The 11,317-nt window shown below is 43.7% G+C and overlaps 1 long non-coding RNA gene across 1 annotated transcript; it reads left to right on the top strand.

Annotated features, from left to right (window-relative positions):
• The first annotated feature begins 7,236 nt into the window (after window positions 1–7,236).
• LOC139030213 (uncharacterized) lies at window positions 7,237–10,341 on the top strand. Its single transcript, XR_011482498.1, has 2 exons — window positions 7,237–7,820; window positions 9,010–10,341. It is a non-coding gene; the product is annotated as an uncharacterized lncRNA (long non-coding RNA).
• The last annotated feature ends 976 nt before the right edge of the window (window positions 10,342–11,317 follow it).

Raw genomic sequence — 11,317 nt, 5'->3', positions numbered from 1 at the left:
CAGAGCTGAGGCTGATGGGTACTCCTCACTGCAATCTCCTGTCCCCTCCTGGATTATTAAGTGTCCCAGGTTATGGTCCATCCTGGAAGCCCCATGTAGACCAAGATGACTCCTTCCAGAACAACAGGATAAGACCAACTTCCCCTGGTGGAAAGAAAGGGAGGAGAGTGTCATTCCTAGGTTACACTCGAAGAAAGCTTTTTGAAAAAACAAAGATAAAATTCTGCTAGGGACATCAGTTAAATGGCACCTGCCCTCCTCCCCTAAATAGAGGAAAAAAACCTTTGCTTTAATCTTCAGCCAAGAAGACAGAGAGAAGCTTAACGTGTGTATTAGACTCTAGAGGTGGTTCTGAGAGAAACTGAGCAGCATCATTAGAATAGTAAGAGGCCAAAATATAAACCTCATCGTTCTTGTGTATCTTCCACCAAGTTAGCAGGATCTGGGCTGAGTCATTTCTCCCCTTGCTGAGGTAGAAACAAAAGTGGTTTTGGGGGAGATGACGGAAAAACCTAGTTAACCCAATCTGACCCCACAACAAGGATTTCTTTGAACTTGCCTGGGGTCAGCTTATCCCCACACACCCTCTTGGTGACCCTCTATTAACATATGTAAAGACTTTCTAAGTGACTTCTAAAGCTGCCTTATTTTGTTTAAAGGCTGATGACAGCCTTCTGACCCCATCCTTTAGCCTGAACTTGTGAATCTGCTACCTGGTCATCCTATGCGGACTGAACTAGGTTCTAGGAGACTTCATGCTGTCAATGCAAATTATTTTAGCGATCATTGTTTTAGTAATCAACACACACCTTCCCCCTGCTACTCCAGACCTTCACCACATCCTTCTGGTTCATGGTGCTAGATAAGCAGCCAACAAGGGTAACTGTTTAATACGGAAAATCAAGAGAAGACTGAGGTCTGCCGCCTCTGTACAAACTCATAACCCCCTGCCACTTTCCAGATCTGAGTTACTTCTTGGATCCAGAACCCTCTGCTTGGAGGAAAAGTCTTGAAAGAATGGATTCTGCAGCAGCTGAACAAGTATCATCTTTCCTCAAGGGTCTATGTCCATCAATTCTGGTAGCCTGGGGAAGGAGGAACACCCAGATGTTTCAAGGGTTTTGGATACATGGTCTAACTTGACACTGAAATCCAGAGGCAAAAAGCAAGTCTGTTAGCATAGACATATGGGGTCAGGTGATGAAATTGACTCCTGGGGCAGGTCTGTTTAACAGTGAGACATTGGGTCCATTGATAATTTCTCTGGTTTCCGAAGTATATCATGAATAAGTACACCTAGCAATTGATTGAGCCTTCACATTGGCTTCTTGTCTGTAAACACAAAGTGGAAGCTCCTAAAATTTCAACATCTCCCCACTCCTCCCAAGATATGATAGTATATATATTTCATATCGATTTTTATAATATGAATATATCCATTTTTTATCTACCTGGCCCTGGGGAAGGAGTATAGAGAAGTCAGGGCCATCTTCAATGACTTATAAGTATGCAGGGGTCCTGTTCCCATAATTTTTTGTTTGTTTAGTTGCTAAGTTGTGTCTGACTCTTTGAGACCCCATCGACTGCAACACACCAGGGTCCCCATCATACTCCCAGTGAATTCACCAGTTTGGCCCCTGCAAAGATCAGATGGATAATGGTGGATGAAGAGGGGACTACCATCACTTTCACCCAAGTTTAATCAAGTAATAGTCACAATTTCAGCTAATGTACTATATGGGTATCTTTACTAGAGCAAATTGGCACAATGTGGGAATATAACTTAGGGACATGGTATGTGGCTATTAATATGGTGAATATGCTTTTTTCCACATTGATCCAGAGGGAGGATTAGAATTTTCATGAGGTGGACTATAGGACATAATTACAGTTCTGCTCTGAATTTATAAGGTTTGCCTGAGAGTTATCCTAATTTCTATTATAATATAGTCTGAAGGGACCTGGACTGTATAGCCATCCTGAAGAACAATGCATTGGTCCATTATATCCATGATATCATATGAATTTGACCCAGTGAGCAAAAGTACTGTGGATGCCAGAGTAGGACATGGTAGGGGCTAGGAGATAAACCCTGCAGAGAGTCAGAGGCCTGCCACATTGGTAAACTTCAGAGATGGTTAGTGATCTGAGGCAGGCTGGGCCAGTCCATCCAAAATGCACTTTGGCCCTCCTATCACCAAGAAAGAAGCACAAACTTGATGGGCTTCTTTTCTGGAGGCAGCATGTCTTACTTGAGAAAACTGATAGAATCCAATTCATCAGGGGACTTGGAGAGTTTCTAGCTCTGAGTGGGACCCAGAGCATAAAAAGATTCTGTAGTAGGACTTAGTAGGATAAGCATCCTTGTTTGGGTTACATAACCAAGAAACTTCATGGAACTAGAGGTATCGGTGCAAGAGAAAGATACAGCATGGAAACTCTGGTCTCCAAAGTAGAGACATAGCAGTCTCGCACCCATAGAGTTCTGGAACAAGGTCATGAAGTCTGTGAAAGGAAACTATACACCATTCAAAACACAGCTCCTGGCACATAACTGGGCTCTTATAGAAACCGAATACTTGACTGTGGGACTTTAAGCAACCACGTGACACAAGCACTGCCTGTCTTAAGCTGGGAATTGTCAAACCAACCGAACAGTAGAACAGACAGACCCAGTGGTAATACACTGAAAAAAAAATGTTACCTCTGGGGTCAGCATAAGCAGGGTCAGAGGGTGCAAGGAAGCTTCACAAACAAGTGGCCCAGATCCTGTCACTACCTGTCAGTATTTTCTGATTCTGTTCTCATGGCTCACTGCTCACACCCGATGTGGGCTTCCCTACAACTCTCCGAAGGAGGAAGAAATAGCCCAAGCTCAGTGCACTGATTCATTGACGCGATTTGTAGGTGTGGGCCTGAAATGGACCATCACCACCATACAGCCCCACTCAGTAGGCCTGGAAGGCAGAGAGAAGTGCCCCAGGGCGCTGCCTCTGGTCAACCACTTTGTATGGCACAAGAAGAGGTAGAGTCAAGGGAAGATACATCCTCATGGGTAACGGCAGGTGACTCAGATCATGGGTTGGCCAACGAGACTCAAATCCAGCCCCATGCTTGTTTTTGTAAATAAAGTTTTATTGAAACCCATCCGTACCCATTTATTTTCATGTCATTTGTGGTTGCATTTGCACTATAATGGTAGCATTGAGCAAAGTGTTAAATATTTGCTACCTGACCCTTTGTCCTTTGCCAACTGTTAGGTGGTTGAGAAGAAGAAAGAGTAAGCTTGGGAACCTGGAGACAGAAAGGTCTAAGGAGGATGCAACGGGAGTGGACATAAAGTGTCACAACTTTGACTAATACATTCAAGTTCACTGGAGACATCTCCTGTAAACGTGACATGAAACAGTCAAGTGGACCAATGACTCAGCCCACAGATATCAACCAAGGTCTGCCCTTGCTCACACTTCTAGGTATACTACAATACCTAGAATGATCACTAAACTATTAAAAGAGTCAAGCCATACCAAGTATATTCTCTGACCCCCGTGGGAAATACATTTGAAATCAATAACAGAAATACATCTGGAAAATTCCCAAATGTGTGAAACAAAACTGCACACTTTTAAATAACATGAATCACAGAAGAAATTAACAATTAAACTGGAAAATACTTTGAACTAAATGACTCTGAAAACACAACATATTGGAATTTGTGGAACTTGTCCAAAGCAGAATTTAGGGAGACATTTATAGCACTAAGCACCCATGTTAAACAAGAAGAAAGATCAGATCAGCTTTTGCCTTAAGAAACTAGAAAACCAAGAGCCAATTAATCTCAGAGTAACCCAGGACCTCCCCTCACAGGTAGAACACATACTGTGTGACTCCATTTATACAAAACTCTAGACTATGCAAACTAATCTAAAGAGACAAAAAGCAGATCAGTAGTTACTTGGGAATGGGGGAAAAGGAGATGTAAGAAAGGGGGATTACAAGGGGCTCAAGGAAACTTCTGAGTCATAGATATATTTACTATTTTGATTGTGGAGATGGTTTCCTGGGGGACTACATATATCAAAATTTATCAAATTGTACACTTTAAAAGTGTGCAGTTTACTGTATATCAGTTATGCCTCAATAGACCCATTAAAAATTAGCCAGGAAAAGAAGCTTTCTTTTGGTTCAACTTGGAGCAGAGTCTGTAAGCTTGAGACTCATGGCAGCCATCTTGACATTGTGAGGAGAAAGCCTGCTTGAGAGTGAAGCCAACCCAGAGGAAAATAGAATTTGCAAGAAGGCTGGATTCTGGTGATGCCTTGAGCACCTGGATCCAGCTGTGCCTGAAACCATCCCTGACATGTTTATTCATTGAGACAAAACATCTCTTTGTGTGTATGTGTGTGAGAGAGAGAGAAAGAGATTAACTCAGTCTGAGTTGAGTTTTCTCTATTGCAACTGAAGAGTCCCATAAAAGAGCCCACAGTCAGAAAGACAAACTGAGAGGCCCTTCCTAATTGGCATGTTTCCTGGGGGGGATTCATTTTGGGATTGCAGGAGTGATCAGTGCTGCCTGTATTCAGACCCTGGTGGTCCCAGAGCGTGGAGGCGCGAGGAGGAGGCTTCAGTGCTTGCATGCTGGGCTGTCTCACAGGGAATCACAGGCAGTTGTGCATCTGCTCTGGAGGAGTATTTTCAGCAGCAAACAGAGTGGTTTGCAAATAAACAGACACCTGGAACCAATCCTGAAAAGGAGAGCATCTAATGTGCGGCCACTGTCAAACTAGGTCAGCCTCAGGCACGATTGCTTTGACAGTTTGCTCCCTAAGGTGACCTGCAGGTAGTCGCTTCTTTCCCCCACCAATCAGCTGTCTGCGGTTTGAGACGTCCAGGCCTGGGAGAGACTTAGGGTGCCATTGACTTCGTGCTCCCCTCTTCCACAAGGATGTACCCCCACCCCAACCCAAACCCCTGAATTCCACAAAGGTAAGCCCCACTGCTTCATTTGTCAGCAATTCCAGGAGATGTGGTCTCATCAAGTAACAAATGTGTGACTCTAGAAGGCACCGTGACCACTTTGGAGCTAGGCAGACCTGACATCTCCTCCCAGCTCCTTGGCGGCACTGGAAACCACTGGAACTTCAGCGGAGCTTATCCTAAGGATTTCATGATGTGCTTCCCCAGCTCCCAGGAAGGGATTCAGCAATGTAACAGTCCTTCCCCGGCTCACTAGATTCTGAGCTTCTTAAGTATGCGTTTGATGGGAGCAGGTGGGAGCAGCATGTCCTAGTTACCTCTGCACCCCCCACACTAAGGCCTGCACACAGTAGGTGCTCTGAAATTGCCTGTTGAACGAGCATAGGACTGAACCACATCTTCCCATGTTCCTTGTCTGGCCTCAGCTGGGCTAGTTCTGTGGGATTCCAGGCTCCTTGATTCTGAGGGATTTCGACTGTCCACTCAAAATTTTGTGCCAAGCTTCTTTGAGTCTATGGGATCTCCATTTGTGTTTGCCTTTTTAAAAAAAATAATAATAATAAATCCACATTATTAATGCTTTTGTTTTATAAATTTATTTAATTGGATGATAATTACTTTACAATATTATGACGGCTTTTGCCATAGGTCAACATGAATCGGCCATAGGTATACATGTGTCTCCCCCAGCCTGAACCCCCTCCCCCCACCATCTCCACCCCGTCCCTCCGGTTGTCACAGAGCAGTGGCCCTGGGTTCCCTGCTTTATGCATCAAACTCTCACTGGTCACCCAGTCTACATATGGTAATGTACAGGTTTCAATGCTATTTTCTCAAATCATCCCACCCTCTCCTTCTCCCGCTGAGTCCAGAAGTCTGTTCTTTATGTCTGTGTCTCCTCGGCTGCCCTGTATGTGTGTGTGCTTTTATGAGACCCACGTGGGGTCAAAATTGAGGCCTCATAGCAGATCCATCAAGAGCCTCAGTCTGCAGGACCTATGGATGTGACTCTGATCACACCACTCCCCTGTCTGGAACCTTTTGGTAGCTTTCCCTGGCACTTGGAGAAAGTCCAAACTTCTCAAGCGGTCACCAGAGCCATCATGAGCTGCCCTCATCTTGAAGACAGGGTTGCCCAGCACATTCCTAGTAACAAACTGTGTTCCAAATCTCTGTTGTCTAACACATTAGCTGCTAGCCATGCAGCTACCAAGCACTTAAAATGTGGCTAGGCTAAAGTAAAATGTATTGTGAGTGTGAAATGCACACTAGCTTTAGAAGACTTAGTATCTTAAAAAAAGAAAGTAAATATCACATTAATAACTTACACATGGATGATCTCTGGAAAGGATGATACAAGTGATACATTGTTAAATATATATATATATATGATATACTGTGTTAAATAAAATGTTATTAAAATTAATTTCACCCATTTCTTTTCCCTCATTTGAGGTGGATACTAAAAAATTTTAAATCATATATGTGGCTTGCCTCTGGGGTTTCCGTTACATTTCTATCAGATGCCCCTAATCTAAATTGTGAGTGATGGTGTGTTGGTGTGGGAGGTCAGTGAGGTCTGGGGCAGTCAAGAAGATCAGCAAACCTCAGATCGGGTGATGAGGTAGGCAGAGAGGGAAGCAGTCTCCTTTGGCTGTTTTCTCTAATTTCCCCTGTGAATAAATGGTCTATCTGTCCTTTTCCCCTTTTGTCTTGTCTTCTGCCATTCCTCACCTACCACCCCCTCGGCATCCAATGTGCTGGTCACAGCGGAAACACTGGCCGTCGCTGCAGATGCCGAGCTCCTCATTCACCGCAGTTTCCTTCCCAGAAACGCCCCTTATCCAGAAGGGAGCATCTGGGTTCTCGGATTTGGGCATGTCTTCAGGGTTTCTCGACAGAGGAACATTTGGGGTCTGCTGTCCAATGTCCATGTCCCCTTTCTGGAAGCCATGTGCTTTTTTCTTAGTTTGTGTTACCCTCCAAAAAGAGATACTGTGAAAAGGATTTGGGTTGTGATTTGGGGGGGAGGAAGTCCCAAAAAACATTGTGAGGGAGTAGGGGTATGAGTCAGGGAAAGGATGGAAGGCAGTGCAGGCTGGATTGGTAAGATCACTGTAGGCAGTGGGGACTCAGTTCCTTGGGAACACGATGAGAAATGGTGTGGCATAAGTCTCATAATGGTCCAGCTGCAAGTGAGTTAGCTGGGTTACTTATTCTCTAACTTTTGTTCTTTGATCAGGGTCAATTGTGAAATATTTACTCTGGCTTCCTGGTGGCTCAGATGGTGAAGAATCTGCCTGCTGTATAGGAGACCCGGGTTTGATCCCTGGGTCAGGAAGATCCCCTGAAGAAGGGCATGGCTACCCACTCCAGCATTCTTGCCTGATGAATCTATGGACAGGAGAGCCTGGCAGGCCACGGTCCATGGGGCCACAAAGAGTTGGACACGATTGAGCGACTAACACTTCATACTTCAATGAAGAGATAGTGAATGCAGAAAGATGCAGGGAGCAATATTTAGAGTATATAAGAAATGTCAGCAACTGACCTTCAGAAAAGGCTGAGGGGAAATGAACAAAGCACAGTAGCTGCTTCACCTTAGAAGACAGAGAAGAGAAATGAAGTGGGATCCTTGACGATGCTTCTGATTTGTTGGATCAAGCAGTACCTGAAGGCAACATCTAGACTTACTGACCTATGCCTATAAATTCCGTACACTATTTAAACTGGCTTGAGATGAGTTTTCTATTATGTGCAATATATTGACTTCTAATTCGTTTATTTCCTAACTTTGTTCCCACAAAGAAGATTCCCTGTGGCATCAAAACCAGGGCTGATGGGTAAGTCATGCCATTATTTCCTTCCTGAGACAGGAGTGCAATGGTAAGTGAAGGAGGAACTGCTTGAGGCGGTATCCAAGTTCTTGTGACATGGCAGCATTCTAGTAAAGAAGACCACACTGGGGAACCCACCAACTCTCTCTAAACATAGTCAGCTCCGTGTTCCAATTTGAACCCCATATCCGATGCATTAGAGTTTATTTCAGAAAGCTGAATTCACAGTAAAAATCTTGCTGTTAAACACAAAGGCTTAATTTTTAAAGATTTCTTTGATGCTTCAGGAATTCTTACAGGACAATAAATGGAAATAATGAAGGAGTTATTTATATACACTATAAAATACTTATTTATACAAATAATTTATGAAGAATAACTAAGGAAGAAGTTAGAAAAAGAGAAATTTCTCTTGAAATTCACATCATTTCACAAAGACTGGTGGATTCAGGAGGACATCTGGAATCCAGAAATATTTAGCATAACATCTGAGAATCCCCAGTAGTCTGCCTCTCTAAGCATCCCATCTTGGACCTACCAGCTTGGGGCAATTTCTCTTCTCAGTTTCGCTTTGGGGGCATGAGTGGGGAGTGAGAAAAGAGACACAGGTCCATTCCTGACGTGACCACCAGAGGGAGCTCCCAATGATTTTTCTGTACCTGAAAGGAAATGATTGTCCAGTCCATGGAAACTGACAAAGAAAACTTGACTTAAAAGATGTCTTCCTACAAACCTCAGCATCTTCTTGCTAACATGCCAAGAACAATCGCTGAATACTTTTAGTATGTTCAATGCATCCACCTGGGATCTGAGAAGCACTGTCTTATTAAATCTAGGTCATTTGATTCTGGATATCGGTTTATCTTGGGAGATGCCCCTACATTTTACAAGGTGAATTCTGGAGCAAAAAGATTAAAGATTCAGAAGGAGTAAAGTTAACACTGAGCCCTTGGCCTGGTAAATTGACAATCATGCCAGAATAACTATTCTAAAGCTCTGATCCTCATTTCACAATCAGTATGAAGAATGCCACTATCACCTCCCTTCCCCACACTTGTCTGGGTCTTTTAACTCATATTTAAATTGATTCTCTCGTTTATTATTATTATTATCATTTTCCCAGGGACTTTGGATCATTATAAGATTGCTGGTAATGACAGAGTATAATTAAGCTTAAGATGTATTTTTCTTTTAGGAAGAGGAGAATCAGCTCTAGCTGAGATTCCAGATTGCTCGGCCTGTAATTTGCGGTGCTGTCACAAAGGGGTCCTTTCTCGGCAGCAGTGCATGTGATGATGAGCAAGGAGCTACAGTTGGGGGCTCGTGCCTCTCCCCTCACTTTCTCTGGAGCCCACAGAATGGATGCCTAAATAGCTGAGCATCGTTTGAGACTGATTACAGGCCAGATCCTGCTATTGTGCCTCATCAAATGTCATTGTTGGGGCTGCAATTGCGCTGGGAAGGTTCTCTTTGCCGCCTGCTCCAAGCTCATTTCTAGGACAGGAGAGAAAGAGTGTGGTACACCTGGGGCTGGCGTGGGGAGGATTGTTCTGATTGTTGCCTGAGGAAGGGCTTGGCAGATCATTGGAAATGAAAGATGGACTGGCTTCAGCCGTGATGCCAGTAACATTGGTCCTCCTATGACTCCCAGGTTTATGGGTAATCTGTCACAAAGAGGGCTGAAGTCATGGCTCTGTTCTCATCAGTTGTATGAACTTAAGCAAGCAGTTTAACTCCTATGGCCTTACTTTTCTCATCTGTACAATGGGATAAATAATACTCTCCTATTTGAGTACTCAGTACTCAAACCTAGAGATAGCTAGATGTAGATATAGATAGAGATTCATGGATATACAGACATATAATATATATGGAAGATATAGCAACTACCCATATATATTATTACGGGTATTGTGGGTGCATGTGCGTGTAGTTTCTTAGTAGTAGGGATCAGATTATACAGAGGGTTTTTTTACGCTAGAAGATGAAGGCTGCACTTGACTGCCTAATGATAATAATAAACTTGCACTGAGCTCTGAGCACTTTCTATGCATTAAAGCAGTGATTCTCAGTAAAACAAAAAACGAACAACAAAAAAAAAACCCCTCCCAGCTCTTGGGCAGGACAGTTCATCCTCTTTGGGACTGTCCTAGGCAACGCATGATTGTCAAGATCCTGGAAGACGCTCAGTCTCTGTGCCCACCAAGCATGGTCAGTGCCATGCTTCAGTCACATGACAGCTCAACCCGTGTACTTCTTTTAAAAGGTCCAGCTGAGAACGCTTTTGCTAAGTGTAGGCATGTATTGTCCAATGCGAAAGCTCCCAGCCATGCGTACCCATGGGGCATTTGCAATGAAGCTAGTTTGAACTGAGATGCACTGTGAGTGTAAAACAATATACCCTGGATTTTAAAGACTTGGCATGGAAAAAAACCCTGAAGTATCTCATGAATATTTTGTAATGTTGATCATACAATAGAATGATAATATCTTGAAAACAGTATATTAAATAAGACATTTGGATTCATTTCACCTATTTCCTTTTACTTTTAAAAGGTAGCTACTAGAAAATGTTGAAGTAGCCCATAACTTGCATTTGTGGTTTCTGTTATATTTGTATTGGGCATTGCTAGTATGGATTGGGATGTTGTCGGAAGTTCCAGAGTCGTAATGGTGTCAGAGCTGCTGGGGCAGACACTGCTAGAATGGGCCAGCAAATATCTGTATTCTGTTTCTTCTGTACTAACAATATCCTGATTGAGTTTGGGAAAATGCTCTTTTCCTTAGCTTCCCTTGTTACCTCATTCCTGCTCCAAAGGTACAAACGGAAGTCGACTGGATGGGGCATCTGAGAAAACTATTGCTAAACTGAGAAAAAGGGGATTTGGCTGACAAGTGCCTTTTGCCCATTGTTCCTTGCCCCTCTTTCTGCCTGGAATGCGGCACAACGTCTGGTGGCAGAGCAGCCTTCTTGAAACCATGAAGTTGACAGTCATTCTCTAAGAATGGTGGGAGCAGTAAGAACTTGGTTGCTTGAGCAACATCATTAACCCCACACAGCCCACCCCTGAACTCTTCGTGCTGGGAGCAGAACCTCTTTTGAGTAGGCTCCTGCAGTTGGGTTTCTGTTACATGAACTGAACATTAGATTAACCAATTACCATCTTTACATTTTGGAGTCAGTACAGTGGATATTTTCGCTCTGTCCCAAACATTAGGGCATCCTTGGTCTGGGGACATTCTGGCATTACGAGTTGGGCTTCTCTATGGCAGAACTCTGGAAACATGATTGCTCAGGCCTCCCCTCTCATGAGACTTTCTCAATCAGATGGATACAAGGGAGACCTCAATTCAGAGGAACTGGAGAAAGGGAATCTGTGGGTTATACCCCAATAGCCGTTGAGTAAGCTCCTTTTCTGCTTAGTCAGCCCAAGTCAGAATCTACAGCCTGTAAGCTAGAAGCCCAATAAGCACAACTGTGATTTGGTGAAGGTCCTGCTCCT

The sequence above is a fragment of the Odocoileus virginianus genome, chromosome 21 (assembly GCF_023699985.2).
Source record: "Odocoileus virginianus isolate 20LAN1187 ecotype Illinois chromosome 21, Ovbor_1.2, whole genome shotgun sequence".
In the NCBI taxonomy this organism is placed as follows: domain Eukaryota; kingdom Metazoa; phylum Chordata; class Mammalia; order Artiodactyla; family Cervidae; genus Odocoileus; species Odocoileus virginianus.
The sequence above is the reverse complement of the archived record's forward strand: the minus strand, read 5'-3'. Positions and strand labels throughout refer to the sequence as shown.